The following is a 27,489-nucleotide window of genomic DNA, read 5'->3' on the forward strand; positions in this document are numbered from 1 at the left end:
AGAGGTTCACAGAGTTACATGAAGAATAGGAGCGGGAGGAAGGAGATAGAGGTGAGCAGGAGGAGAAAAAGGGGACTCAAGAGGAGAGAGACAGATCTACGCAGTTATCTGTTCCCAAAGTGTTCTCTGTAGCCCAGACACCCACAAAGATTCACAGAGTTGGATTGGGAAGAGAAGGGGAATGGAGGAAATAGAGGTGTTCTGAGGTAGAAAACAGAGAGTCAAAAGTGGGAGAGTATCACCACACTCCTGAATAGAAATGGGAACTGAATATTGGATTCTTAAATGACCAAAATTTATATCACATACTACTGAAAAACCAAGATTGAAAATCTAGTGTAGAGGTTAGACTCTTTGAAATACAATATTTAAAAACAAAAACAAAAACACACAAAAAAATTTAGAACTGTATATGAAGTTCGGTTTAAAAAATAGGGTTTCTCTTTCTCTCTCTCTTTTTTTTTTTTTGGCAAGGTTTTAGTGAAATGAAAATGAAAGTTAAGGAATAATAGAGGAGTATTAGAGGACTCTAAAAGGAAATAGGAGAGAAAAACAAGAAAAAGAAAAAAAAAAAAAAAGAAAGAAAAAAAAAATTTTTTTTTCCCTAATTAAAAAAATCGTAAAAATATATGAAAATGAAAGTTGAGGAGTAATGGGGGAGTAATAGGGAATTATAAAAGAAAATAAAAGAGAAAAAATAAAAAATAAAAAAAAATACAAAAAAAAGGAAAGAAAAAAAATTTTTTTTTTTTTAAATTAAAAAAAAATATGTACATATATATCTAGGAATTTCTCTGGGGTTGTTGCGGTCAGCGTAGGTTCAGTTCATTTCCAGATAGCTCCTCTTTCCAGCTTACACTTCTCCATATCTATAGGCCCCTTCCCGTGTAGTCCGTGTTACCTTCAGGGATTTTAATCTGCTGCACCGGTCCTTTCTGAAGCAGTTCCCTTTGTTTATTTGGCTTCTGTTTGCCGTCTCTTCGGTGTCTAATTTCTGCCCTGACACAGGTGGGCGGAGGTGATCTCTTATTTAGGTTCTCTAGTTCAGTTCAGTCCTGCTACGGGGAGGGCGGGGCGCTGCAGACAGATACCGCTCTGTGTGGATAGCACTCACTGTGTTCCGGCCACACTGGGTTTGCCCCGCTCACGGGTGTCAGTGCTTTCGCCGTCTACACTGCTCAGGCTCCCGGCTGCTCTATATGGAGCGGGCCCTGCGTTGAGTGCGGTTCCAGTTTTCGGGTACTCCACAAAAGCGCAGATTCGGTTGCTCCTGTTTCGTGCCTTCCCCGGCCTGAGCGGTTCAGGGAGCCAGAGGCTTGGCCGCACTCTCCCGGGTGCAGCACGCCTTTTCCCTCCGCGGTGAGCGGCCCAGGCAGCCAGAGGCTTGGGCGCAATCTCCCTGGGTACGGGGCACTTTTTCCCTCCGGGGCCCCAGCACGCACCGCCCGTCGGGTCTCAGGAAGTCTTTAGCTAGAACCCGGAGGCCTGTTTGCAGTGTGGGAGGGGGTGGCTTCTCAGGGGCTGAGTTTGCCCTTTTCCCCTCCCTCCTGCCTCCTACCTCCAGCGGGGATGGGCCGGCTCTTCTCTGGAGATTCTCAGTCCCTTTGTTTTGCGAACCACCGGCAGTGTGTTCGGGCCAGTTAATTTTGACCCTTGCTATCCCACAGTATAAAAAAGCTCCCTCCGATTGCTCTCAGGGTCTTCGGGCCGGTCCTCAGCCTAAGCAATGCCGCCCGCTCCTCTCCGTTCCGCCCCTGCTTGTTGCTGGCGGGTACGGGCGTCTGGGGTACTTTTCTGCTGGGAGTTGCTTTTAGGCACGTAATCTGTGGGCCTTGTTTAATTTTTCCTCCCAGTTAGAATGCCGAAAACTTCCCCCAGTCCCGCCAGTGCGAGGGTTTCCTGGTGATTGGAAACTTCCTCTATTAAGACTCCCTTCCCGGGACGGGTCTCCGTCCGTAGCTCTTTTGACTCCCTGATTATCGTTTATATTTTGTCCTACCTCCCTTCGAAGACAATGGGCTGCTTTTCTGGGCGCCTGATGTCCTCTGCTAGCGATCAGAAGTTGTTTTGTGAAATTTGCTCAGCATTCAAATGTTCTTTCGATGAATTTGTAGGGGAGAAAGTGGTCTCCCAGTCCTATTCCTCCGCCATCTTGGCTCCTCCTGTGCCAAATGTATTCTTTTTAATGGCTGAGTAACATTCCATTGTGTACATGTACCACAACTTTCTTATCCATTTGTCTGCCGATGGGCATCTAGTTTGCTTCCACATCCTGTATTATAAACAGTGCTGCGATGAACACTGGGGTACACGTGTCTCTTTCAGTTCTGGTTTCCTCAGTGTGTATGCCTGGCAATGGGATTGCTGGGTCATATGGCCGTTCTATTTCCAGTTTTTTAAGGAATCTCCACACTCTTCTCCATAGTGGCTGTACTAGTTTGCATTCCCACTAACAGTGTAAGAGGGTTCCCTTTTCTCCACACCCTCCCCAGCATTTATTGTTTGTAGACTGTTGGATAGCAGCCATTCTGACCGATGTGAGATAGCACCTCATTGTGGTTTTGATTTGCATTTCTCTGATAATGAGTGATGTTGAGCATCTTTTCATGTGTTTGTTAGTCATCTGTATGTCTTTTTTCGAAAAATGTCTGTTTAGTTCTTTGGCCCGTTTTTTTTTTTTGATTGAGTTGTTTATTTTCCTGGAATTGAGCTGCAGGAGCTGCTTGTATATTTTTGAGATTAATTCTTTGTCAGTTGCTTCATTTGCCATTGTTTTGCTTTTAAATTTAATTAGGTCCATTTGTTTATTTTTGCTTTTATTTCCATTACTCTGGGAAGTGAGTCATAGAGGATCCTGCTGTGGTTTATGTCAGAGAGTGTTCTGTCTGTATTTTCCTCTAGGAGTTTTATAATTTCTGGTCTTACATTTAGATCTTTAATCCATTGTGAGTTTATTTTTGTGTATGGTGTTAGAAAATGTTCTAGTTTCATTCTTTTACAGGTGGTTCACCAGTTTTCCCAGCACCGCTTGTTAAAGAGATTGTCTTTTCTCCATTGTATATTCTTGCCTCCTTTGTCAAAGATAAGGTGTGTCTGTAGGTATGTGGATTTATCTCTGGGCTTTCTATTCTGTTCCATTGATCTGTATTTCTGTCTTTGTGCCAGTACCATACTGCCTTGATGACTGTAGCTTTGTAGTATAGCCTGAAGTCAGGCAGGTTGATTCCTCCAGGTCCATTCTTCTTTCTCAAGAGTACTTTGGCTATTTGAGGTTTTTTGTATTTCCATACAAATTGTGAAATTATTTGTTTTAGTTCTGTGAAAAATACCATTGGTAGTTTGATAGGGATTGCATTGAATCTACAGATTACTTTGGATAGTACACTCATTTTCACAATATTGATTCTCCCAATCCATGAACTGGTATATCTCTCCATCTATTTGTGTCATCTTTGATTTCTTTCATCAGTGTTTTATAGTTTTCTATATATAGGTCTTTTGTTTCTTTAGGTAGATTTATTCCTAAGTATTTTATTCTTTTTGTTGCCATGGTGAATGGAATTGTTTCCTTAGTTTCTCTTTTTGTTTTCTCATTGTTCGTGTATAGGAATGCAAGGGATTTCTGTGTGTTAATTTTATATCCTGCAACTTTACTATATTCATTGATTAGCTCTAGTAATTTTCTGGTGGAGTCTTTAGGGTTTTCTATGTAGAGGATCATGTCATCTGCAAACAGTGAGGGTTTTACTTCTTCATTTCCTGTCTGGATTCCTTTTATTTCTTTTTCTTCTCTGATTTCTGTGGCTAAAACTTCCAAAACTGTGTTGAATAGTCGTGATGAGAGTGGGCACCCTTGTCTTGTTCCTGACTTTAGGGGAATTGCTTTCAATTTTTCACCATTGAGGATAATGCTTGCTGTGGGTTTGTCATATATAGCTTTCATTATGTTGAGGTATGTTCCTTCTATGCCTGCTTTCTGGAGGGCTTTTATCATAAATGGATGTTGAATTTTGTCAAAGGCTTTCTCTGCATCTATTGAGATAACCATATTGTTTTTATCTTTCAATTTATTAATGTGGTCTATTACATTAATTGATTTGCATATATTAAAGATTCCTTGCATCCCTGGGATAAAGCCCACTTGGTCATGAAGTCTTTTTAATATGTTGCTGGATTCTGTTTGCTAGGATTTTGTTAATGATTTTTGCATCTATGTTCATCAGTGATATTGGCCTGCAGTTTTTTGTGTGTGTGTGACATCTTTGTCTGGTTTTGGTATTAGGGTGATGGTGGCCTCATAGAATGAATTTGAAAGTTTACCTTCCTCTGCAATTTTCTGGAAGAGTTTGCGTAGGATAGGTGTTAGCTCTTGTCTAAATTTTTGGTAGAATTCAGCTGTGAAAACATCTGGTCCTGGGCTTTTGTTTGCTGGAAGATTTCTGATTACAGTTTCGATTTCTGTGCTTGTGGTGGGTCTGTTAATATTTTCTATTTCTTCCTGGTTCAGTTCTGAAAAGTTATACTTTTCTAAGAATTTGTCCATTTCTTCCAAGTTGTCCATTTTATTGGCATATAGTTGCTGATAGTAGTCTCATGATCCTTTATATTGTCTGTTGTGATTTCTCCATTTTCATTTCTAATTTTGTTGATTTGATTCTTCTCCCTTGGTTTATTGATGAGCCTGGCTATTGGTTTGTCTATTTTATTTATCTTCTCAAAGAACCAGCTTTTGGCTTTGTTGATTTTTGCTATGGTCTCTTTAGTTTCTTTTGCATTTATATCTGCCCTAATTTTTATGATTTCTTTCCTTCTACTAACCCTGGGGTTCTTCATTTCTTCCTTTTCTAGTTGCTTTAGGAGTAGAGTTAGGTTATTTATTTGACTTTTTTCCCGTTTCTTGAGGTAAGTTTGTATTGCTATGAACCTTCCCCTTAGCACTGTTTTCACTGAGTCCCATAGGTTTGGGGTTGTTGTGTTTTCATTTTCACTCACTATGCGTATTTTGATTTCTTTTTTGATCGTCTGTGATTTGTTGGTTATTCAGAAGCGTGTTGTTTAGCCTCCATATGTTGGAATTTTTTATAGTTTTTTTTCCTGTAATTGACATCTAATCTTACTGCATTGTGATAAGAAAAGATGGTTGGAGTGATTTCAATTTTTTTGAATTTACCAAGGCTAGATTTATGGTCCAGGATGTGATCTATCCTGGAGACGGTTCCGTGTGCACTTGAGAAAAAGATGAAATTCATTTTTTTGGGGGTGAAATGTCTTATAGATATCAATTATGTCTAACTGGTCCATTGTATCATTTAAAGTTTGTGTTTCCTTGCTAATTTTCTGTTTAGTTGATCTATCCATAGGTGTGAGTGGTGTATTAAAGTCTCTCACTATTATTATGTTACCGTTAATTTCCCCTTTCATACTTGTTAGCATTTGCATTACATATTGTGGTGTTCCTATGTTTGGTGCATATATATTTAAAATTGTTATATCTTCTTCTTGGATTGATCCTTTGATCATTATGTAGTGTCCTTCTTTGTCTCTTTTCACAGCCTTTATTTCAAAGTCTATTTTACCTGATATGAGTATTGTTACTCTTGATTTCTTTTGGTCTCTATTCACATGAAATATCTTTTTCCAGCCCTTCACTTTCAGTCTGTATGTGTACCTTGTTTTGAGGTGGGCCTCTTTTAGACAGCATATATAGGGGTCTTGCTTTTGTATCCATTCAGCCAGTCTTTGTCTTTTGGTTGGGGCATTCAACCCATTTACATTTAAGGTAATTATTGATAAGTATGATCCCATTGCCATTTATTTTGTTGTTTTGGGTTCGAGTTTATAAACCTTTTCTGTGTTTCCTGTCTAGAGAAGATCCTTTAGTATTTGCTGAAGAGCTGGTTTGATAGTGCTGAACTCTCTGAGCTTTTGCTTGACTGTAAAGCTTTTGATTTCTCCTTCATATTTGAATGAGATCCTTGTTGGGTACAGTAATCTGGGTTGTAGGTTTTTCTCTTTCATCACTTTAAGTATGTCCTGCCATTCCCTTCTGGCCTGAAGAGCTTCTATTGAAAGATCAGCTGTAATTCTTATGGGAATCCCCTTGTGTGGTGTTTGTTTTTTTTTCCTTGCTACTTTTAATATTTGTTCTTTAGGTTTGATCTTTGTTAAATTGAGCAATATGTGTCTTGGGGTGTTTTGCCTTGGGTTTATCCTGTTTGGGACTCTCTGGGTTGTTTGGACTTGGGTGGCTATTTCCTTCTCCATTTTAGGGAAGTTTTCAACTATTATCTCCTCAAGTATTTTCTCATGGCCTTTCTTTTTGTCTTCTTCTTCTGGGACTTCTATGATTTGAATGTTGGGGTGTTGGACATTGCCCCAGAGGTCTCTGAGGGTGTCCTCATTTCTTATAATTCTTTTTTCGTTTTTCCTCTCTGCTTCATTTATTTCCACCATTCTATCTTCCACCTCACTTATCCTATTTTCTGCCTCAGTTATTCTACTATTGACTCCTTCCAGAGTATTTGTGATCTCAGTTATTGAGTTATTCATTATTGATTGACTCTTTTTTTCCTTCTAGGTCCTTGTTAAACATTTCTTGCATTTTCTCAATCCTTGTCTCCAGGCTATTTATCTGTAGCTCCATTTTGTTTTCAAGATTTTAGATCATTCTTACTATCATTATTCTGAATTCTTTTTCAGGTAGACTCCCTATCTCCTCCTCTCTTGTTTGGTTTGGTGGGCATTTATCATGTTCCTTTACCTACTGAGTATTTCTCTGCCATTTCATCTTGTTTAGATTGCTGTGTTTGGGGTGGCCTTTCTATATTCTGGCAGTTTGTGGTTCCTCTTTATTGTGGAGGTTCCTCCCTGTGTGTGGGGTTGGACAAGTGGCTTGTCAAGGTTTCCTGGTTAGGAAAACTTGCATTGGTGTTCTGGTGGGTGGAGTTGAGTTTTGAGATGTTTAGGGGCTTGGTGTGGCTTTGGGCAGCCTGTATATTAAAGTTCAGGGCTATGTTCCTGTGTTGCTGGAGAATTTGCATGGTATGTCTTGCTCTGGAACTTCTTGGCTCTTGAGTGGAGCTTGGTTTCAGTGTAGGTATGGAGGCTTTTGGATGAGCTCTTATTGATTGATGTTCCCTGGAGTCAGAAGTTCTCTGGTGTTCTCAGGTTTTGGGTTTAAGCCTCTTGCCTCTCGTTTTCAGTTTTATTCTTACAGTAGCCTCAAGACTTCTCCATCCATATGGCACCAATGATAAAACATTTAAGTTAATGGAGAAAAGATTTTCCACAGTGAGGGACAGCCAGAAAGGTTCGCTGAGTTACATGGAGAAGAGAAGAGGGAGGAGGTAGATAAAGGTGACCAGGAGGAGGAGAGGGGGAATCAAAAGGGGAGAGAGCAATCTAGCCAGTAATCAAATCTCTATGTGCTCTCCACAGCCTGGAACACCCAGAGAGGTTCACGGAGTTACATAGTGAAGAGAAGAGGGAGGAAGTAGATAGAGGTGACCAGGAGGAGAAGAGGCGGGGTCAAAAGGAGAGAGACAGATCTAGATGATAATCAGTTCCCTAAGTGTTCTCCACAGTCCAGAATACCCAAAGAGATTCACAGAGTTGGGTAGAGAAGAGAAGGGGGAGGGAGAAGATAGAGGTGACCTAGGGGAGAAAAAGGAGAGTCAAAAGGGGAAGAGGGCAATCAAGCCAGTGATCACACTCCTAGGTAAAACTGGGTGCTGAAGATTGGATTCTTAAAGGAACCAAATTGATTTGGCAATTGATTTGCAAATACCAAAAAGCAAAGATTAAAAACCTAGTGTAGAGGTTAGACTCTCAAAAATACAATATTAAAAAACCAAAGCAAAATCACAAAAAATATGTATGAAATTTGCTTTAAAAATAGGGTGTTTTTTTTTGCAAGTTAATAGTAGATTATAAAAATGAAAATTAAAGGATTAATAAAGGACTTAAAAAGAAAAAATATTTTAAAAACTTAAAAAATGATAATAGTAAAAATATATCTAGGAATTTCTCTGGAGCTGTTGTGGGCAGTATGGGGGGGTCAGTTTAGTTTCAGATAGTTCCTTGTTCCAGCTTATACTTCTCAAGGTCTATAGGCCCCTTCCCATGTAGTCGGTGCTAACTACAGGGTTTTAATCTGTTGCACCTGCCACTTCCAAAGCAGTTCCTTCTTTTTATTTTGGCTTCCTCTGTTTGCAAGTCTCTTCAGTGTCTTAATTTCCACCCTGACGCAAGGGGGTGAAGGTGGTCACTTATTTAGGCTCACTTGTTCAGTCGTGCTGTGGGGAAGGGGGAACACTGCAAACAAATGTCTCTGGCGTGTGTGGGGAGTGCTCGCAGTGTCTCGGCCACACTGGGTTTGTCCCTGCTCATGGCCTGTGTGCTTTTCCCGTCTACACTGCTTAGGCTCCAGGTTGCTCTGTAGGGCAACTGCCTAAAGTGGGCCCTGGGTTGCATGCAATTCCCGGGTCTAAGCCGCTCAGGTTCAGGTTCTTAGGTTCTCCACAAAGGCGCAGACTCAGTTGGGCCTGCGTTTTGTGCCCTTCCCAGGTCTGGGCAGCTCAGGCGGCTTGGTGCTTGGCGAGCACACTCTCCCTAGGTGGGGCGGGGCATCTTGTCACCTCCTGGGTCCCGGGTGCGCCATCTCAGATGTGCCACGTGCTCCTCTGCGGAGCTGATCTCTGGCTGCGACCCTCCCTGCAGATGTCAACCATCCAGGATCCCAGGGAGACTTGGTTAGCAACTCTGAGCCTGCTCGCAGTTTGGTAGAGGATGCTGTCTCTGGGGCCGATGGGCTACTTTTCTGCTGGGAGTTGCCAGTAGACATGTAATCTGTGGCTTTTATTTATTTATTTATTTTTCCTCCCGGTTATGTTGCCCTCTGAGATTCCAAAACTCCCCACAGACCCACTGGTGAGAGGGTTTCCTGGCGTTTGGAAACTTCTCTTTTACAACTCCCTCCCTGGGATGGTCCCTAACTCGTTTGTCCCTCTTTTTACTTTTATATTTTGTCCTACCTCCTTTTGAAGACAATGGACTGCCTTTCTGGGGACCTGGTGTCCTCTGCCAGCGTTCAGAAGTTGTTTTGTGGAATTTGCTCAGCGTTCAAATGATCTTTCAATGAATTTGTGGGGGAGAAAGTGGTCTCCCTGTCCTATTCCTCTGCCGTCTTAGGAGCCCCCCCCCCCCCCCCCCACCGGCATGTTCTTTTTACTGAGTGCTGCAGTACTGATTTCACATTGCCTCAGTTTTCACATATACTTCATTCCTGTTAGTCACAGTTGGAGGTTTAATACCACACCAGCTACCACAGTAGGGTCTCTATTGGCTTTATACAAATAAGCATTCAACACCAAGTTCTCATCTTGAGCGTCTATTTTTTGGAACCACTTCCTGTACCAGTTATGGTTAAAGGTGCAATTTGTGTGTGTGTGTGTTACTCAAGTCAACTTGGGAATGGTGAGTTAAAAGAAAAACTGACAAAGGAAATACAGATGGAGCAATAAAATGTGATGTATCATTCTTTACTGCTTCATGATAAGTTTTCAAGAGGCATGTCAGGACACCTGGCAAGTATGCTTGCTTGATTTGTGCTACAAATAAGAACTACACATTGAGTGGTAGATGAAAAGGGAAATAAGGGAGAATTCATCTGTCTCATCATATCCCATCTCTTATTTCCCAGTAGTCAAGTTTTATTCCACAGGAGATAATTATCCAGAACTTTTTGGGCTTATCCACCTGGTTCCTTGGTGGATGTTCTGGAAGCCAGATCCTACCCCCAGCAGTATATTACTTCACCCAGATGCAGAATAGGAGGATCAGAAGTGTAGACAACAGTGTGTGAGGTATAACAGCTGTGGAACTGACCTTGGGGTTCAATGCAGACTATAGTTGGCTTAGAAATCTCAGAAATGGTGACAGTGCCAGGGGAATAGTGATCTTTGGAGGTTAAGGATAAATTCTGGAAGAAGTACAGTTGATGAAACCTGAGGGGGTATCTTTGTGTCTAATACACTGGTCACACTAATATACTCCTCTGGCTACCTCATTTTTCCATTCTCTATGCCCATTATTTCAAATTTTATCTAGTCAGTTTGCCAGTCATTTTATTCCCTGATACCCAACAATAAGTGTTGACTTCTTTTTTTATAGGAGTAATGAGAAAGACACTTTCTCATGTTGTAGATAGCAAAGATACAAACTCACCTCTATCTGTATCCTTTCTGTATTTTTTTCCTCTTGCTTACAACAAAAGAGCTATGTTTTCTTTTATTAAGGTCAGTTCTTCAGTTTGTTTATTATATCCTATCCCCTCTTATGTTCTCAGAAACCTGATAACACTGGGTGACTTTCCCTTTTCTTTCTCTTACGTTCAAACTTTACCTCTTAGCTAATCGTGTATTAGGTTTTACCCATAGACTTGTATGTGTGGGTAGTTGTGTATATACATATCTATGGCTTTAACAGAGTTTTATTTATTGAAGTGGTATACACTCCTTGTTATAGGTTAAATATTATTTATAGTAATATTCATAATCTTTACCTTCTACCTATTTTGTTTTCTCAAGAGCAGCTATATTAACAATTTGATGTGTTTCTACTAAGCTATACATTTTGTGGAAGAGACCATGAGTACTTACTGAATACCCCTTGCATTTCCCAACCCCACTTCCTTGCTGATAGGTTGGGTTCATGTGATGAATGCTGACCAATGACCAATGAAATATGAGTGAAGGTGATGTGTGTCACTTTTGGACTGAGGCCTTGCTGTGCAAACCTTAGAGGCACCAGGTTCTATGTTGCACAACTTCCAGGTGCAGGAGGCCTCCTGACTGGCAAGGGCATTTGTGTGAGGAAGATATGAACTTTTATTGTGTTAATATACAAGTTCAGTCGCTCAGTCATGTCCAACTCTTTGCGACCCCATGAACCGCAGCACGCCAGGTCTCCCTGGCCATCACCAACTGCCGGAGTCTACCCAAACCCATGGCCATTGAGTTGGTGATGTCATCTTACCATCTCATCCTCTGTTGTCTCCTTCTCCTCCCACCCTCAGTCTTTCCCAGCATCAGAGTCTTTTCAAGTGAGTCAGCTCTTAGCATCTGGTGGCCAAAGTATTGGAGTTTCAGCTTCAACATCAGTCCTTCCAATGAACACTCAGGACCCATCTCCTTTAGGATGGACTGGTTGGATCTCCTTGCAGTCCAAGGGACTCTCAAGAGTCTTCTCCAACACCACAGTTCAAAAGCATTATTTCTTCAGTGCTTGGCTCTCTTTATAGTCCAACTCTCACATCCATTCATGACTACTGGAAAAACCATAGCCTTGACTAGATGGACCTTTGTTGACAAAGTAATGTCTCTGCTTTTTAATATGCTGTCTATGTTGATCATAACTTTCCTTCCAAGGAGTAAGCGTCTTTTATATACAAGTAGCTTGTGATATATTTATATTCATATATATTAATATTTCATTTAGATAATGGAAACAAACTAGACATTTTATTCTGAAAATTTCTTTGTTCATTTTGTAGTATTACTGGTATTTACTCATCCTTTCTGAAAGCTGAATTTTATTCTATAGTGTGACTGTCCTATAACCTATTTCATCATTTTCCTATTGTTGAATTCAGATTACTTGCAAATTTTGCTGTGGTACAGTTTGCCTCTACAAGCCATGTTGCCATAACCTTTACAACAGAAACAGCTTCACATGCTGACAATAGTTTTTTTGTAGTGCAATTTTCTCAAAATAAAATGCATGGGTCAAAGGAGTTACATATGTTTATTTAAGTAGAAATTTCTAGACTACTTTGCAAAAATATTTTAAGCCTTTCATTCAAACATTAGAAATCTATGAGTGCCTGTGTTTAATCTTAACAACACAGAATATTGTTTTTTATAGATTTGATGACATAATATGATCTGATCTAATACAATATGATACAGCACTATACAATAAAATCTGTTATAACTTGGCTTAACTACTATAAATTTGAGCATGTTTACATCTGTTTATCTGTGATTTTACTTTCTGTAGTATTTTCTATCCTATTTTATCACAATTTTTTTTCACGTCTTTTTCTTATTGATATATAGGAGCTCTGTTTATTGTGTTCAAAAAATTCTGTCATGTGTTGATGGTCTCTTAGCCTATCATTTGATATTTTGAGATTTAAATTTAAATTTTAAAAACTGCATATATATTCAATGATTCAAAAACACCTATGGTTAATTCATGTTGATATATGACAGAAATCAAACTAATGTTGTAAACCAGTCATCAATCAATTAAAAATAAATAAATATTACAAAAATTTAATATGAGTAAGACAAAGTGATCATAATGAGATCAGGAAGCTTATCTCCGAACTTATCACCTTGTGTGGGTCATTCATGAGTTCTTTTTTTTTTCCTCCCTAGGGACCATTTTCTGGTAAGTGGTAGTTTTACATGTTGTTTAAGGAAACTTAGGAAATTCTTGTGAACTATTTGCAGGAAAAACTTAAAAGTAATAGTGTTAGAGTCCTATTTAAAAAGAGAAAGAAACAATGGCTTTTAAAGAAATATCTTAATACATAAAGTTGATAAAACATTGTAGTAGACATGGAATGCAGAGACATTGGGGGAATTTAGAATGTGCTTCTATTTTTATCCCTATGGGTACAATTTAGCACACAAGCATTTTCAGTCAACTTTTGATTATATTATACAGACTGTATCAATATTTTATTAGATCTACTCATTGATTCTTTTGCCCTTTAGAACAATGAAAATAATTGCTTCCTTTTGGGAACTAGTTCTCACCTGTTTCCTTGCCACAAAACATTTCATATATACATTAACTTATGTGAAATATTAATGATTTTCCCAAGATTCTCATGAGAAAGGTTTTGGGAATACAAATTAAATAAAGTAATATTATTATAACACTAGCTTTGATTATCCTCTATTTTTAAAAAGTAAGCCAGTTTTAAGTTCCAAACTTGTAGTATATAATTATTAAGCTCATTTATAGTAATATTATATAACAATATAATTTTATTATGATGTATAACACAATTATTAACAATTAACCATAATTATTATGTGGCCAAAAACTTGTGCCAAGAAACTTGTTATATTCTTCATATAATACAGCAAATTTTTTCCTCCAAAGTGAGAATTATTACTTCGGGAGATATTTTGTGTTTGAATAGCACACAGCTCTGAGTCTGTTATTGATGATCATTCCATATGCCTCCCTCACAATACACATAGACATAATTTCAAATGTATGGTAGGTTGCTGGCATTCTTTCTCTTGTATTGCTCCCTCTCTTTCCTTCATGTTAAATTCAAGTTTATTTTTTAACCTATTAGTTCAACTGAAATTTAATGTTTATTTGGTGGAAAAGGAATCAATAGCTTTCCTATTGGGCCTTTATACAGTGATCAGACTGTTCTTTCTACACTATACACTTCACCTTTCCTCCTCATTTTTACAGGCAGATTATTTTTATGGTCTAATGGTTCTTTAATATGCCATAAACACCCTATACATTTTCAAGTTCCCTGATAACAGAGCAAAGAGAGCCTGTCAGTTCTAAAATTATCAAAACCAGGCCTTTGGTTAAAGTTTCCAATAAAACAAATCTGTAAGTCATTAAAAAAAGAAACGTTAAATTTTGTTGCTGTCACATTGAAGTGTTATTTCTGGCTAACGTTAAATGCAAATATAAGGGGTTTCTTTGATAATCACTGTGTAAAAACAAGATTTACTGGAACTTTTGCCCAAATGGACCAGTGGGATTTTGCATACATTTTTAGGACAAAATTTTGCAGAGAGTTCTCTTTTCCTTCCTCTAGCTGACTACTGACTTTGTCTTAAGAAAGATCATCCTTATGGGACATTTTATCACAAGATTGATTTTGCTATACTTACCATATCACCTTTTATACTTGAAAGGAACCTCTGATTTCATTTCTTTATTTTAATTAGTAAAATATGAACCAGATGCAAAGTATGCTGAAGGTGAATTTCTCATATTTCATTTAGATCCTCAGTTAATTCCCTGTACTGTGTGGCAATATTAACGTAGGTGATTTACAAATAGAGTAAGAAATGGGAGACACTACTTGCAGCATCATATTATTTGCTAATGAATTTTGGCATCATTCTATTAGGAATTATGTGTGTGTGTGCGCGCGCATACACGTGTGTATGTTTGTATGTGTCTACTTAAATTTATATACTTCTTGGAGTATGGGGGTAGATGAGAGGTTGGTGGTTTAAATATCTTTGTGGGATAAATGTCATGTTTTCTATCTCTCAAGGTGAAAATTACAGAAATGTGCTGACTTTCAGCAGAATTTATGGATAAACTGGTTCCATATTAATTTTATTTTTACTGGAACTTGTAAAGCATTTGTAGGGAACTAGTAGTAATTACACCTATTCTGAAGTCCCATGAACCTGAATTTCTCCTGGAAAAATTAGAGCACAAGCTTAGCCTGCAGGCAGATTCTGTATTGTGACAAGTACCCCTTTCCCAGGCAGCCAGCATCCTGCTCCATAGTTGTCTGCTGGGGCTCCAGCCAACTGGAACATGGAAACATGGATCTGCTTGTTCTTGCCGCCAATAGACCCAAATCACCCCCTCATCCCTAAAAACATCATTGTATAAAGCAAAATAATACTTGCTCAATGTTCCCTGCCTCTTTCTGTTACTCTGTCTCTTTCTGTAAGTGGTAGAATGTTCCAAAATGATCTTGCTTCATTAAGTACTCTGGAAATGTACTTTCATGGATTAGAACTAATTTGACATTTTAATTATTTCCCTTTCTGTTGTTTAGAATTCAGTCAGCTGCAGGGACCTTGCAAAACACACATATGGAACATTCATATGTGCTGTTTGATACTGTATGCCACCCTCATATTTTGAGACTTGTACATACAAGTCAGCTTGAATTTGATAATATCCTGTCAATTAAACTAAACCTTGTGTTCAGAGCCAAATAACACAAGTGCCCCGGGCATCTGCAAAAAAAAAAAAAACCAAAACTAACCAGGCACATAGGCTCAAGTGGATAGTTACGTGTGCAATTACTTGATTTATACACATGTGTGTTTCTGAAATTACAGCTGCAGGGTTTTGTGGTCTCTGTGGGGGTGTGAACAGTTTTGCTGGCAAGCCCGGTATGCCGTACTTTGGAAATTTGGCTCCCAACACAAATTCCCCTCCCATCACTGATGGAGAACAAAGTCTATTTGTCACTTTTCCATTTGCCTTCCACAGTGATTCAGAAAGAAAACAGTTTTATTTTGCTGCTCTAATTGGGAATTGCTGATTCATCTCACAAGTGTAATCATCTTTGCTATTCATTATACAAACACCAGCTAATGGGACTATGATTGTGGTAGAAACTGGTATGGGGAGGGCTTTCTACCCCCATTACTGACCTAAACATGTGTAAATTTGCTTGATAAAACACAGTTTTTTTGCACTAAACTCTCCTACTTCAACTTAAGTTTTTGAAACGAAAGCATTCATTCAAAAGAAGGTCCTGTTATTCTTTTGGTCTTGCAGCTATTTAAAAACAATGCTTGCCTTGGAAGTTCTATGTATACTTTTAACCTTTTGGCTTAGCTGTAGAAAAGCTTAATACTGCAAGCAGACTCAAATAACTCATGATAGTACAACACTCTGGAGATCTTATCCTTGCATCATCTAGTTGAGTAATTAAATGCAGGATAAATTTACAATTCAGTGGACTCACTCATGGTAGGGTGGCAGCTATGTCCTGTTTCCCTTTTGAATCTTTCAATTTCACACTGCAGCTTTGTAACAGGATGACTGGAATCAAATGTAAAATCAATATTAAAGAGCAAATATAGACTATAAAAGGGGTGGCAAGTTAGAAAAAGAGGAACAAGGACATTGAAGGATTTTGCCACCCAAGTGAAGGAAAATTATTCTAACTTGTAATTTTGCAGCTTTGTTAATATTATAAGGTGTAGCTATTATTAGATTGCCTGTTTTATTAAGAAATTAAACAAGGTCATTTCGGTAACAGAGAACTCACACTTTCTGCAAAACCCCTATTTCCTCAAGGGGCTAATACGAACTCAACATGGATAGAAAAACCTCTGCTTTCATCTCTTCTCAGAATAGTTACCTAGAATCATAATGGCTGGAGATTGAAAAGGCCTATTCAGCTCTGGGCTGCAGCCTCCAGGGAATTGGGCAGCATTTTTCCTCATAATATAGTACATTTTCCACTGTTTTGTATGGTTTTATTTTAATCGCCTCAAAACCTTCTCTACTTCTATGGAAAACTTGTTCCAGAAGTGAGTCAGTCTCACCATGAAAATTACTTTCTTACTAGAAACTAAAAGATGTCTCTATTTTATAGGGTAAAACTTCTATTAGGCAAATAAATGCATGTAGAGATATTTAATGTCTTGACTAATTTGAATATTTTAAAATTGGGATAAACTTCTGTTTTTATGCCAAAGTGAGACTTTAAAAGGACTTTTTTATAATATGAAAATTTAAATACTTATATTTCATGTATGTGCAGTTGTCTTTTGAGCTAGTAAAACTAGAAGCAAACATAGGTATCTCAAAGAAGAGAGTAAAGGCTCATTTTATGTCTTCACTTCTGAAATTAAAAAATCCTCTCAGTTTCTAACTCAAATATCCCCCAACTTTAGCCCTGCTCACTTGATTTTTTTAAATATATTTAAAAAATTAAATTACTAGACAGTTATTGTTTGAAGAAAGCTATATTAATCTGTTCCTGCTCCCCCCTTTTGAAAGGTTTACCCATATTTTATGAAAAGAATTAGCCTTGTTTTTCCTTCATAAGAGAGAGACAGTATACTCTGCACTCAGTTTATAAATAGCAGTGCTAATCAACATTACAGCTACCTCATATATCACGTTTTGGATATAGACAAGTTATAAATACTACAAATGAAAAGATGCTTGTGTAGAATATTTGTTGGGGCTTGTTGACCTGTTTGATTTGTGTTGCTATATAAACAAGTATTTTCCTCTTCTGAAAAATTTCCTAAATTTAAATATTTCACTCATTTATTCCAAGAAAACTTGCTGAATACCTTCTAAATGTCAAACACATTTGTAGGCACTGGGGATGTAAGGATGAATAAAACAAAGTCATATCCTTGTGGAACTTACATTCTAATGGTGGGCTATGAAATATAAATAAGTAAATGCATAGTCTGTCAAATGGTGACATATGCCATAGGGAAAAAAACAAGTAGGATAAAGAATATAGGATCTTCTTTAATGAGTCTGTGTATGCATGCATTGTGGATTCATGTGCCTCTGTGTGTGTGTGTGTGTGTGTGTGTGTGTGTGTCTGTGTGTGTGTGTGTTATAGGGAGGGGAGATGGTTGTTTCATATTGGTAGTCAGAATGACAAGATGACCATAAGGTAAGAGGACCCAAACAAAGGCTGAGTCCAAAATTTCCAGTTTGGGGTGATTGCTAAATAGCAAAGTATAAAATGCTGCTGTTATGGATAAGTAATATGAGAATGAGCTATTGGATTTAGCAAAATGGAGGTCACTTGTGAGCTGGATAAGAACATTAAGTTGAAGTGGTAGGTGCAGAAGTATAAGAATTCTTAGGAAAATAAAGAGGAGAGAAACTGGAGATATTATATCAAATACCAGTCCTGAGAATTTACTCCCAGGAACAAGAAATGAAATAGAACATTTAGCTGGAAGGATTGTGGGGGTTTTCCTTCCTTGGTGGTTCAGACGGTTAAAGCATCTGCCTATAATGCAGGAGACCTGGTTTCAATCCCTGGGTTGGGAAGATCTGGAGAAGGAAATGGCAACCTACTCCAGTCTTCTTGCCTGGAAAATCTCATGGATGGAGGAGCCTGGTAGTCTACAGTCCATGGGGTCTCAAAGAGCCGGGCATGACTGAGCGACTTCACTTTCACTTTCCTTTTTCTTTTAGCAGTGGAAGAAATAGTAGGATGTTTGTACACTGATGGGAAAAACTGATGTGTGTATGTGTATGAGAGAGAGAGAGAAAAGGAAGTAGAGGGAAAGAGGGAGAGGAGGGAGAGAGGGATGGAGGGAGAAAAGAGAATGTATATGAATGATGGGGAGATAGAGGCAACTTTCTAGAACAGTGTCCTCATGTAGGGGAGCGGAAAAACAGGATGGAATCTGGAGGATAATGTGCGGTAGAGAGATTTTAGAATGCCTGTATGCTGATAGTAGTAATCTAGTAGAGTGAGGAAAAACAGTGAGTAGGACAATGAAAGAGCAGTGTGCAATGTCTTGGAGTAGCCAGTGGGGCTGGGATCCAGTGCGTGAAGGGAGAGACCGGCTTTAATTTGGACAGAGTGTCACTCTGTAGTGACAAGAAAGAGGGTGGAAGGTATGGGTACAGATGTGTGTTAAAGGGAGGTGGGGTTGCAGATTCTGTGAAAGTTATCTTCTGATTTTTTTCCCTTCCTCAGTGAAATGGACAGAAGCTGAGGATAAGGATGAAGGCAGAAGAGTTGGAATTTGAACAGAGGCTCAACCAGGAGACAGTAGTCTAGAAGAATGGGAGAGGGAGTAGATGAAGGGAAGTGGAATAGGTTGTAGTTGGTAATCATGGTTATAGAATGAGTCCAGAGTCCAGTCAGTGTGGTTTTGCTGTTCATGTATTCAGCTCCCAGGAGTGAGAGAAGTGTATGTGAATGATTCAGTTTAACTAGGTGGGGATTTTTCCAGGGCCATATGATGAACTGAGTGGGGAGGTGGTGCACAGAAATAATTATGCTGATTGACCATGGAATTTAAGCTGGGTTTAAAGAGAGATGTGAGGACATGACAGCAGTGAGGAAAAGCTAAAAAATAGATGCTTGGATCTTGTCCTAGAGGGGTAAAATTGTAAGAATTAGAGTCGTGAAGGAGTGAGCTGAATACATAGAAGCAGTTGGTCATAGACAGGGAACCTTGAAACATCATTCCAGATGAAGGACATTCTTAGAGGAAAAACTTGGTTTGTAAGAACAGATATTAATCACACAACTTCTTACCTCCTGATATCACATTTCCATCTTTATGCTTTTCCTTTGGTAAAATAAACATCCTAGATGAGAACTTGAGATTTAGTTTCCCCTCCCACATCCCCACATAATTATGACAGCTGGAATATTTATATTGGGCTCTAAGGTTAAAAAGATTTTTTTTTTTTGCATACAGTTTTTTATTTAGTTCTCACGAAAATGCTGTGCATCTACATTTTACAAAAAGAGGAAATTAATTCTTAGAGAAGCTTATAAACTTTGCAAAGTTCAGAGGGTTATTTATTCTAGTTCTTAATGCAGAGTTGATCCCACAGATAATTTAGTCACGATAAACACACATACAGAGACATGCACACAGACACACAACAAGTTTTCACAAAAGAAGAAATTTTCAACCTTCCTTTGCAACTGGTTTTGGCATTTAATACATTTCACTCGTCTCTCTTTGTGTCCACTTATCCCTTTCCCTAATCAATCCATTCATCTCACGGCAGTCAGAATAATCTTTAGAATAAACAAAGGTGACCATTTGACCTGCCCATTTCAAAGCTTTAAACAGCTTCCTTGTATTTTTAGGGCCAAGTAAATTTCCGTAATCTGCCCTATCATACTCTGTATGATATGATCTTAAATTACATTTCATTTACCAAATATTGTATTGCTGGCAGCTAGCTCAGTACCTGGAAACTAATAGTAACATCTAACACTTAGATAGCACATAGGCCAGTCTTTGTTCTAGGCACTGTGTATCTGTAGGTGCCTTGTGATCTATTGTTCTTGTTCTATCTATCATCATGTAATCCTCACATCAACCCAGGAAGTACTGTTATTATCCTTCATAAACCAAGGAACTGAAATACAGAGTAATCTACCAACTTGTTTAAAGTTTTATACAACTCTCCTGTGTCAGAAGTAGGAGTTATACCCACACAGGCAGGCTTCATGCCATGCTCTTCACTATTATGCATAGTGTCATTTACGTGGTAGATGGATAAATATATTAACAGATGAATGAGAGTATTGCCTTTCATATATGCATTCTACATGGTTTATGCTGCAATTTCTCTTCTATTTTTCAATGAGGGGTACCTCATCCCTTGCTGCTCAAGCTCATATTGTTGAAGACATTTACTAAAAGATATCTCACCTTGTCTTTGTAAACTGGAAATCTCCTCTCATGAACATTTTCTAATCAGCAGCCAATGTTGACAATAGAAACAAGAATTCAGTGTCTTTCCCTATAGCCCATAGGGTCTCAAAAAGTTGGCACAACTGAGTAACTGAGCACACACACACTATTGTGAAAGAAAGACACACATGTGCTTAGCACTCTACTTGTGGTAGAGAGGGGTAAATCAGGGCTAAAAGTATTGTAGGCTAAATTACTTTACATCATTAAGATTGTGAACTAAAAGATAACTGACTAGAAATAAGAAAGTGTTAAATTTCTATTGAAATCACCACTTCCTTGCATACAAAACTACTTTTCAGAGTTGATATTTTTATTGTGAAAACAGAGAACTTGAGAAATTTTGAGTCCCCAGGGGCCATAGATGTCCTATTCTTCAGTGACTGTTCTACAATAGAGTTCCTTCTGTTGCATTGCGAGGTCACCTCTGCTTGAACATCCTATTTCATAAGTTTTTAACTATTTTGAGCAATTGTTTTTAATCTGCTTTTTACAGTTAAGGATATCTTAAAAAAAAAATCATCTTACTGTTTCTGCCTACTGAAATTCCCAGACATTGGTCTCACTTTTACCCCTTTGAGTAATGTGGACCATCTGTCTATGGTCCATGATTGTGCAGATAGCAACTCCTGAAATAGATTTGAGGATCAGTGTTCCTGTACTTTTTTCATTGCCTAAACTCCTAAGCATCTGACTAAGATGTTGAACCCAGGAATATTTCCATCCTGGTGCCCTTTTTTTGTGTGTGATAAAATATTTTTCCTAGTAGTTTTTATATTGTGCCATCTAATACAGATTACAGTATTCATAAAGAAGTCTGAACTTTTTTTGGATACTGTACTTGCACTAAAAAATGTGTTAATTCTAATTTGCTATTTGTTTAATGTTTGTTTTCAGCTTTATCAGTTCATATGGAGATTATAGTCAACTCTAGCTCCAATACAGCTTTAAGAATGATCAAACTTTAAAATATAGGGCTACTGCTATCTTTCTGCTCTAATTCCATGTTGAATCAGAGGGTTATTGAGAAGTATTTTCTTTTAGACATTAATATTTTAGTAATATTTTAGCTATCTCTGTACCATTGATTTATAATTATACTGCTTCATTGATAAAGGCTGTACAATATTGATTCTTAGAAATTTATTGGTTGGACATGACTGAATGACTAACACACACACATAGGAATTTATTGAGACTTCGTGGCCTTCTACAAGGAGAATTTTTCTAAATTTTCTGATTTTGGTTTAAAAAATTCGTAATCTTTGTTGATATAAAGTTTATTACTTGGAGCTTTTTTTTTTTTTAATCTGTAAGAAATATATTTGCTTTTATTTTAGTCTCTTTGATTTATTGCCAGTTATTATTTAATACCGCTTCCCAGATGGCTTAGTGGTAAAGAATTTACCTGCCAATGCAGGAGACTCAGGAGGCATGGGTTCCATCTCTGGGTAGGGAACATGCCCTGGAGTAGGAAATGGCAACCCACTCCAGTACTCTTGCCTGGAAAATCCCATGGACGGAGGAGCCTGGCAGGCTACAATCCATGGAGTTGCAGGAGTGGGACATGACTGAGCATGCACACATGCGCATGCATTATTTAATAAGTGAAATAGCCTCCATTTACAATTGTTGACTCATTCATGTTTCCATGCAGTTTTGTGAGAACTTATTATGTAGTATTTTTAGTTGTACTATTATATGAAGACAGAATCATGATGATTATAGATAACCAATAAATATATAACATCTCTTTTTATTCTCGTTTTTATTTTATTTTTATTCTTATATTTATTTTATTCTTATATTTATTTTAAATTATTTTGTTTGATTCTTGCTTTCCCTTGGTTCCCACATGCATGAAGTCACTTTTTTCTGTCCCTGAACTTTCAGACTTCATGTTTTCCTGTTTAATATTTCTGACTCTTAAAAAAAATTCCATCAGCAAGTCTTTTGATTAATGATAACAGACATTTACAGTTCTTTTAGTTACTATTATACTGGAATTTACTTCTGACAATGTATTCTATTTTATCAATTTATTCAAAGGCTTTTTTCTATTTTCTTAATATCCATTGATTATAAAGAATTTTTTCTACTGATTTGAAAATGGTTTTACCCTTTATTAAATCTTATGCTTAAGTCTTGTTTTTGCTTAGTTTTTTAGCTTATAAATATTCATAAATTTGATTTCAATAGGTTAAACAATAACAAACCCTCCATATGTACATCACCTATAGTTTTAATTTTTGACTGTTAGGAATATTTTCTTCCTTTTAAAATTTTTCTTATCATAATTGCTATTTTAAATAATAAAATATTTCCCTAAATTATTTATTCACTTTTAGTTCCCTTGTATTTGCAGCATCCTTTTTGGGGTAGCTCTTTACTTTCTGGAGAACATGTCAAAGGGGTTTTGGTGTGATAAACTTTTTGAATTGATAATGTGCCAATAATATTTTACTTCACACTCACATATAGAGAAACTATTTAATTGGATGTTGAGTATAATGTACTTTCCTTTCAATGCTTTGAAATTATAATTTCATTGTCTTCTTGACTATAATACTGTCCTTGAGAATTTCAGTGTCAATCTGATTCTAACCTCATATGCTGCTGCTGCTGCTAAGTCGCTTCAGTCGTGTCCGACTCTGTGCAACCCCATAGACAGCAGCCCACCAGGCTCCCCCGTCCCTGGGCTTCTCCAGGCAAGAGCACTGGAGTGGGTTGCCATTTCCTTCTCCCTAACTCATATGAGTGATTGGATTTTCCTCTCTAGAACTTATCCTTTTAGTTTTACTTGATGTTCTTAATTTTCACTATAACATGTCTCAATGTGGATTTGTCCTAATTTATCCAGTTTGCCATTATGCTTTGTTTCAATCAGAGATCTTACATTTTTCTTTAACTCTGATAATTTTAAGTCATTATTTTTTCTAAAATATCTTGCCCCATATTTATTTATTTTTCCTTGTAAAATTAATATGTTAACTTAAATTGATATTTCTCTTTTCTAAATATTTTAAATAACTCATCTTTCATTATTCCTACTTCTGTCTCTTCTTGATATTTTGAGGGACATTTTTTCAACAGATTGTGATAGATACTGTTGGTGGCCTACCTAATGGCCATTTTCACTTTTTTTTGGTTGACTTTATTTGTATGATAACATTCTCAGACCCAGGGAATGTATAATTATTGATTTAAGGCAATCAAGAAAGCCCAGTTGACAATAATCAACTAAGAGGGATCAGGTGACTCTAGGAATAAACAGCATGCTTAAGGCTTGGGTGTTTTTCCATTTTTCTGGGACTAAGGAAATCAAGGGAGACCAAACCAACATGACTGATAGTGACCTTTTGCCAACACTGGCAAATGGAGTCTTGGAGTTCAGATTAGATATTTTAGGGAAAAGTAAGAAATACAGTATTTTAGTATTGGGTTTGTCATTGAGCACTTCATTCATACTGTTAACATATTTGAGTGTGTTATTTTATTTACCTCATTCTGGCTAATGAGCTAATAGCTCATTATTATATATATTTATATAATATGTAATACATATATTATGTGTATACTCAGTACGTATACTGAGTACTTTGGGAAATATTTTTCTTTATTATTACTGCTGATAATATTAACAATTGCTACTATTCATTATTACTATTATTACTGATGAATAGTATTTTAAAGGAATGCAAATGAAAAACTCTTGGTCCTAGTGTTCGACTCTTTCATTGTCTCCTCTCCTATTCTGGTCTCTCATTTACATTGTTGGTATACATTTCAGGGCTTCCCAGATGGTGCTAGTGGTAAAGAAAACGCTTGCCATTGCAGGAGACATAAGAGACGTGGGTTCACTCCTTGGCTCAGGAAGATTTGTGGAGGAGGTCATGACAATCCACCCCAATATTCTTGTCTGGAGAATTCCCATGGACAGAGGAGCCTGGCGGTCTACAGTCTATAGAGTCCCACAGAGGCAGACATGAGTGAAGCAACTTAGCGGATACTATCATCATGATTCATCAGCCTCTGCGCTAGATATCACCACCAGCTGATGTCTAGATTTAACCCAGGAGAATCTTTTAGATCCAAATACTGCTGTTAGCCTGATGCCAAGTTTCACCAATTTCACTATTACCCAGTGGTTCTTATTGAGAAAACCCACCCTACTGAGCTGGATTACTTGAATGATTAGTCAACATTTTGGGGTATTGGCCCAGCCACTATCTTGATATTGGCTATTTTTTGGTCTTAACATCCCCTCTTTGTCACCCTGTTATTGTCATCCTAGGTATTCCAAAGTTGAGACTGCATTCTCCTGGGAACACAGTCATGAACTGGAAATAGTACATGTCTTCCAGAATGTGATATATAATCTGGGATAGAGACAGACAACTAAACAGATAATTATGATGCAATTTCAAATATCACTTCATGGCAAATAGATGGGGAAACAGTGGAAACAATGGCTGACTTTATTTTTTTGGGCTCCAAAATTACTGCAGATGGTGATTGCAGCCATGAAATTAAAAGACGCTTTCTCCTTGGAAGGAGAGTTATGACCAACCTAGACAGCATATTAAAAAGCAGAGATGTTACTTTGTCAACAAAGGTCTGTCTGGTCAAGGCTATGGTTTTTCCAGTGGTCATGAATGGATGTGAGAGTTGGACTATAAAGAGGGCTGAGCGCTGAAGAATGCTTTTGAACTGTGGTGTTGGAGAAGACTCTTGAGAGTCCCTTGGACTGCAAGGAGATCCAACCAGTCCATCCTAAAGGAGATGGGTCCTGAGTGTTCATTGGAAGGACTGATGTTGAAGCTGAAACTCCAATACTTTGGCCACCAGATGCTAAGAGCTGACTCACTGGAAAAGACCCTGATGCTGGGAAAGATTGGATAGGAGGAGAAGGGGGATGACAGAGGATGAGATGGTTGGATGGCATCACCGACTCGATGGACATGAGTGTGGGTAAACTCTGGGGGTTGGTGATGGACAGGGAGGCCTGGTGTGCTGCAGTTCGTGGGGTCACAAAGAGTCGGACATGACTGAGCGACTGAACTGAACTGACTTTCAAATATACTAAGTAATGATGTTAAAATACTATGGAAATGAGAGATTTCTTTGCCTAGAGAAGTTGGGAATTAATTAATGGAAATGTTGACATATGAACTGAGCCTTGAAAATTCAGCATTTTCATTCCAAAAGAAAAAATGTTATGTATATGCATATGTATATATATATACATATGTATATATGTATATACATATATATAAATGGGATCATGAAAGAGCATGGTGTAACTGAAGGATTAGATAGCACTTCATCCACATGCTTTTTGAGAACTTGTGTTATAGGTATAACATATATCTACAGAATATGTACATACTGAGCATTAAAAAATGTGGATGTATCAAATCAACCTTGTTATTTATTTGCTGCTGCCTGTAAAAGAATGGACTTCATCCTTAGGGTAAGAGGAAACTGGCTGACTGGTACTGTATTTCTCTGAACTGATGTTTTTTATTTTTGCCTTAGAATAGATATACAAGCATTTTTTACTTTAGGAGTCGAGTCTGACTCTATGAGTCGTTCAGTGTTGCTATATACCATTACACCCAATTGTCAAAGGAGGCAACCAAGTGGAAAATATTGGATCTTTTACACAATAGGAAGAGAGAGAAGCTAGGGCCAATGATAAAATAATTCTGAATACAAAAGAAAGGAGAGGAACCAGCAAATAATGTTGGAAGTTTTTTGGGGGGAGGTAGGGAATGGAAACACCTGAAAGTAAGACATTTTTGAGTGGTGGAAACTGGCCACTATGTTGACTGTTCCCTGAAGTCTCAACAAAGATCTGGTCTGTGGGTAAAGGCTTTATTGGCATAGTGCCACAGAATGAACTATGACAGCAGAAAAAAACCACCATCCTCTAGACTTGAGGTAATCTGCAATTTTCCGGGGTCAAATAAAGCAAGGGGGAGAGAAGTCAATATGGATATGGCTGCTCACACTCTTCTTGCCAACATTGGCATATAAAATTTTGAAGTCCAGGATAGATTTTATTTCAGAAAATGAAGGAATATACTAAAGTGGTTTGCTATGCCCTCTTCCCAAGTCAGGGGTTAAACCCAGTTCTCCCACATTGCAGGTGGATTCTTTACCATCTGAGCCACCAGGGAAGCCCGCATAGAAAATGAAGGAATATATATATTTTTTGTATCTTGTCTCTCATTGAGTACCTATTGTCAACATACCTGATGCATTATTTAATTTCACTTTGCATGTGTGCATGCCAAGCCGTTTCAGTCGTGTCCGACTCTTTGCAACTCTATGGACTGTAGCCCACCAAGCTCCCCTGTCCATGGGATTCTCCAGGCAAGAATACTGGAGTTGGTTGTCATACCCTTCTTCAGGGAATCTTCCCAACCTAGGGATTGAACCCACATCTCTTATGTCTCCTACATTGGCAGGCCATTTCTTTACCACTAGCGCCACCTGGAAAGTCTAATTTCACTTTGAGTGAGTGAGTGAAAGTCACTCAGTCTTGTCTGACTTTTTGAGACCCCATGGACTCTACAGTCTACGGAATTCTCTAGGCCAGAATACTGGAGTGGGTAGCTAGCTGTTCCCTTCTCTTTATAAAGGTGTTGCCACCTTGAGGATAGGCATTGAATCTTCATTGCCTTTATAACTTCAGCAGCTCACTCATGCTGCATATAAAGCAGATGAGTGCTGATTGAACAAATGAAATCAGTGCTAGGAATTCAGAGAGGTTGATGTCAGTGTCTACTGTAGAATTACCAGAGTAATTAGGTAAGTGTGTAACTTTCAGACCCACTTTTCACAGGACTGAAGATCTTTGTGCTTTGGATTCATTATGATTTAGACCTTCCTCAATGATGAAATGCCCACTTAACTGTAATGATAATTTTCTTTAGTTTATCTGATGCCAAGGTTACTGTCAATGTAGAGAAAATGGTATGGCCTTATTAAAAACATTATACATTCCTTTCATATGTATAAGGAATACCTGCTAAGTGCCCGTTATTTGTCTCTAAGTTTAAAGACTTTCCTGATAGCTCAGTTGGTAAAGAATCTATCTGCAATGCAGGAGACCCCAGTTCGATTCCTGGATTGGGAAGATCCCGTGAAGAAGGGATAGGCTACCCACTCCAGTATTCTTGGTCTTCCCTTGTGGCTCAGCTGGTAAAGAATCTGCCTGCAATGTGGGAGACCT

The 27,489-nt window shown here is 38.0% G+C and overlaps 1 long non-coding RNA gene across 1 annotated transcript in view; it reads left to right on the plus strand.

The window, feature by feature from the left end:
* The window catches only part of LOC139034349 (uncharacterized), a 106,315-nt gene extending 79,441 nt beyond the window's left edge, over positions 1 to 26,874 (plus strand). Inside the window, exon 3 of the long non-coding RNA XR_011486793.1 lies at positions 24,040 to 26,874. This is a non-coding gene — a long non-coding RNA (uncharacterized lncRNA). The remainder of the gene's footprint in view (positions 1 to 24,039) is intronic.
* Positions 26,875 to 27,489: the final 615 nt, after the last annotated feature.

Source organism: Odocoileus virginianus, chromosome 3 (assembly GCF_023699985.2).
Source record: "Odocoileus virginianus isolate 20LAN1187 ecotype Illinois chromosome 3, Ovbor_1.2, whole genome shotgun sequence".
Classification (NCBI taxonomy): domain Eukaryota; kingdom Metazoa; phylum Chordata; class Mammalia; order Artiodactyla; family Cervidae; genus Odocoileus; species Odocoileus virginianus.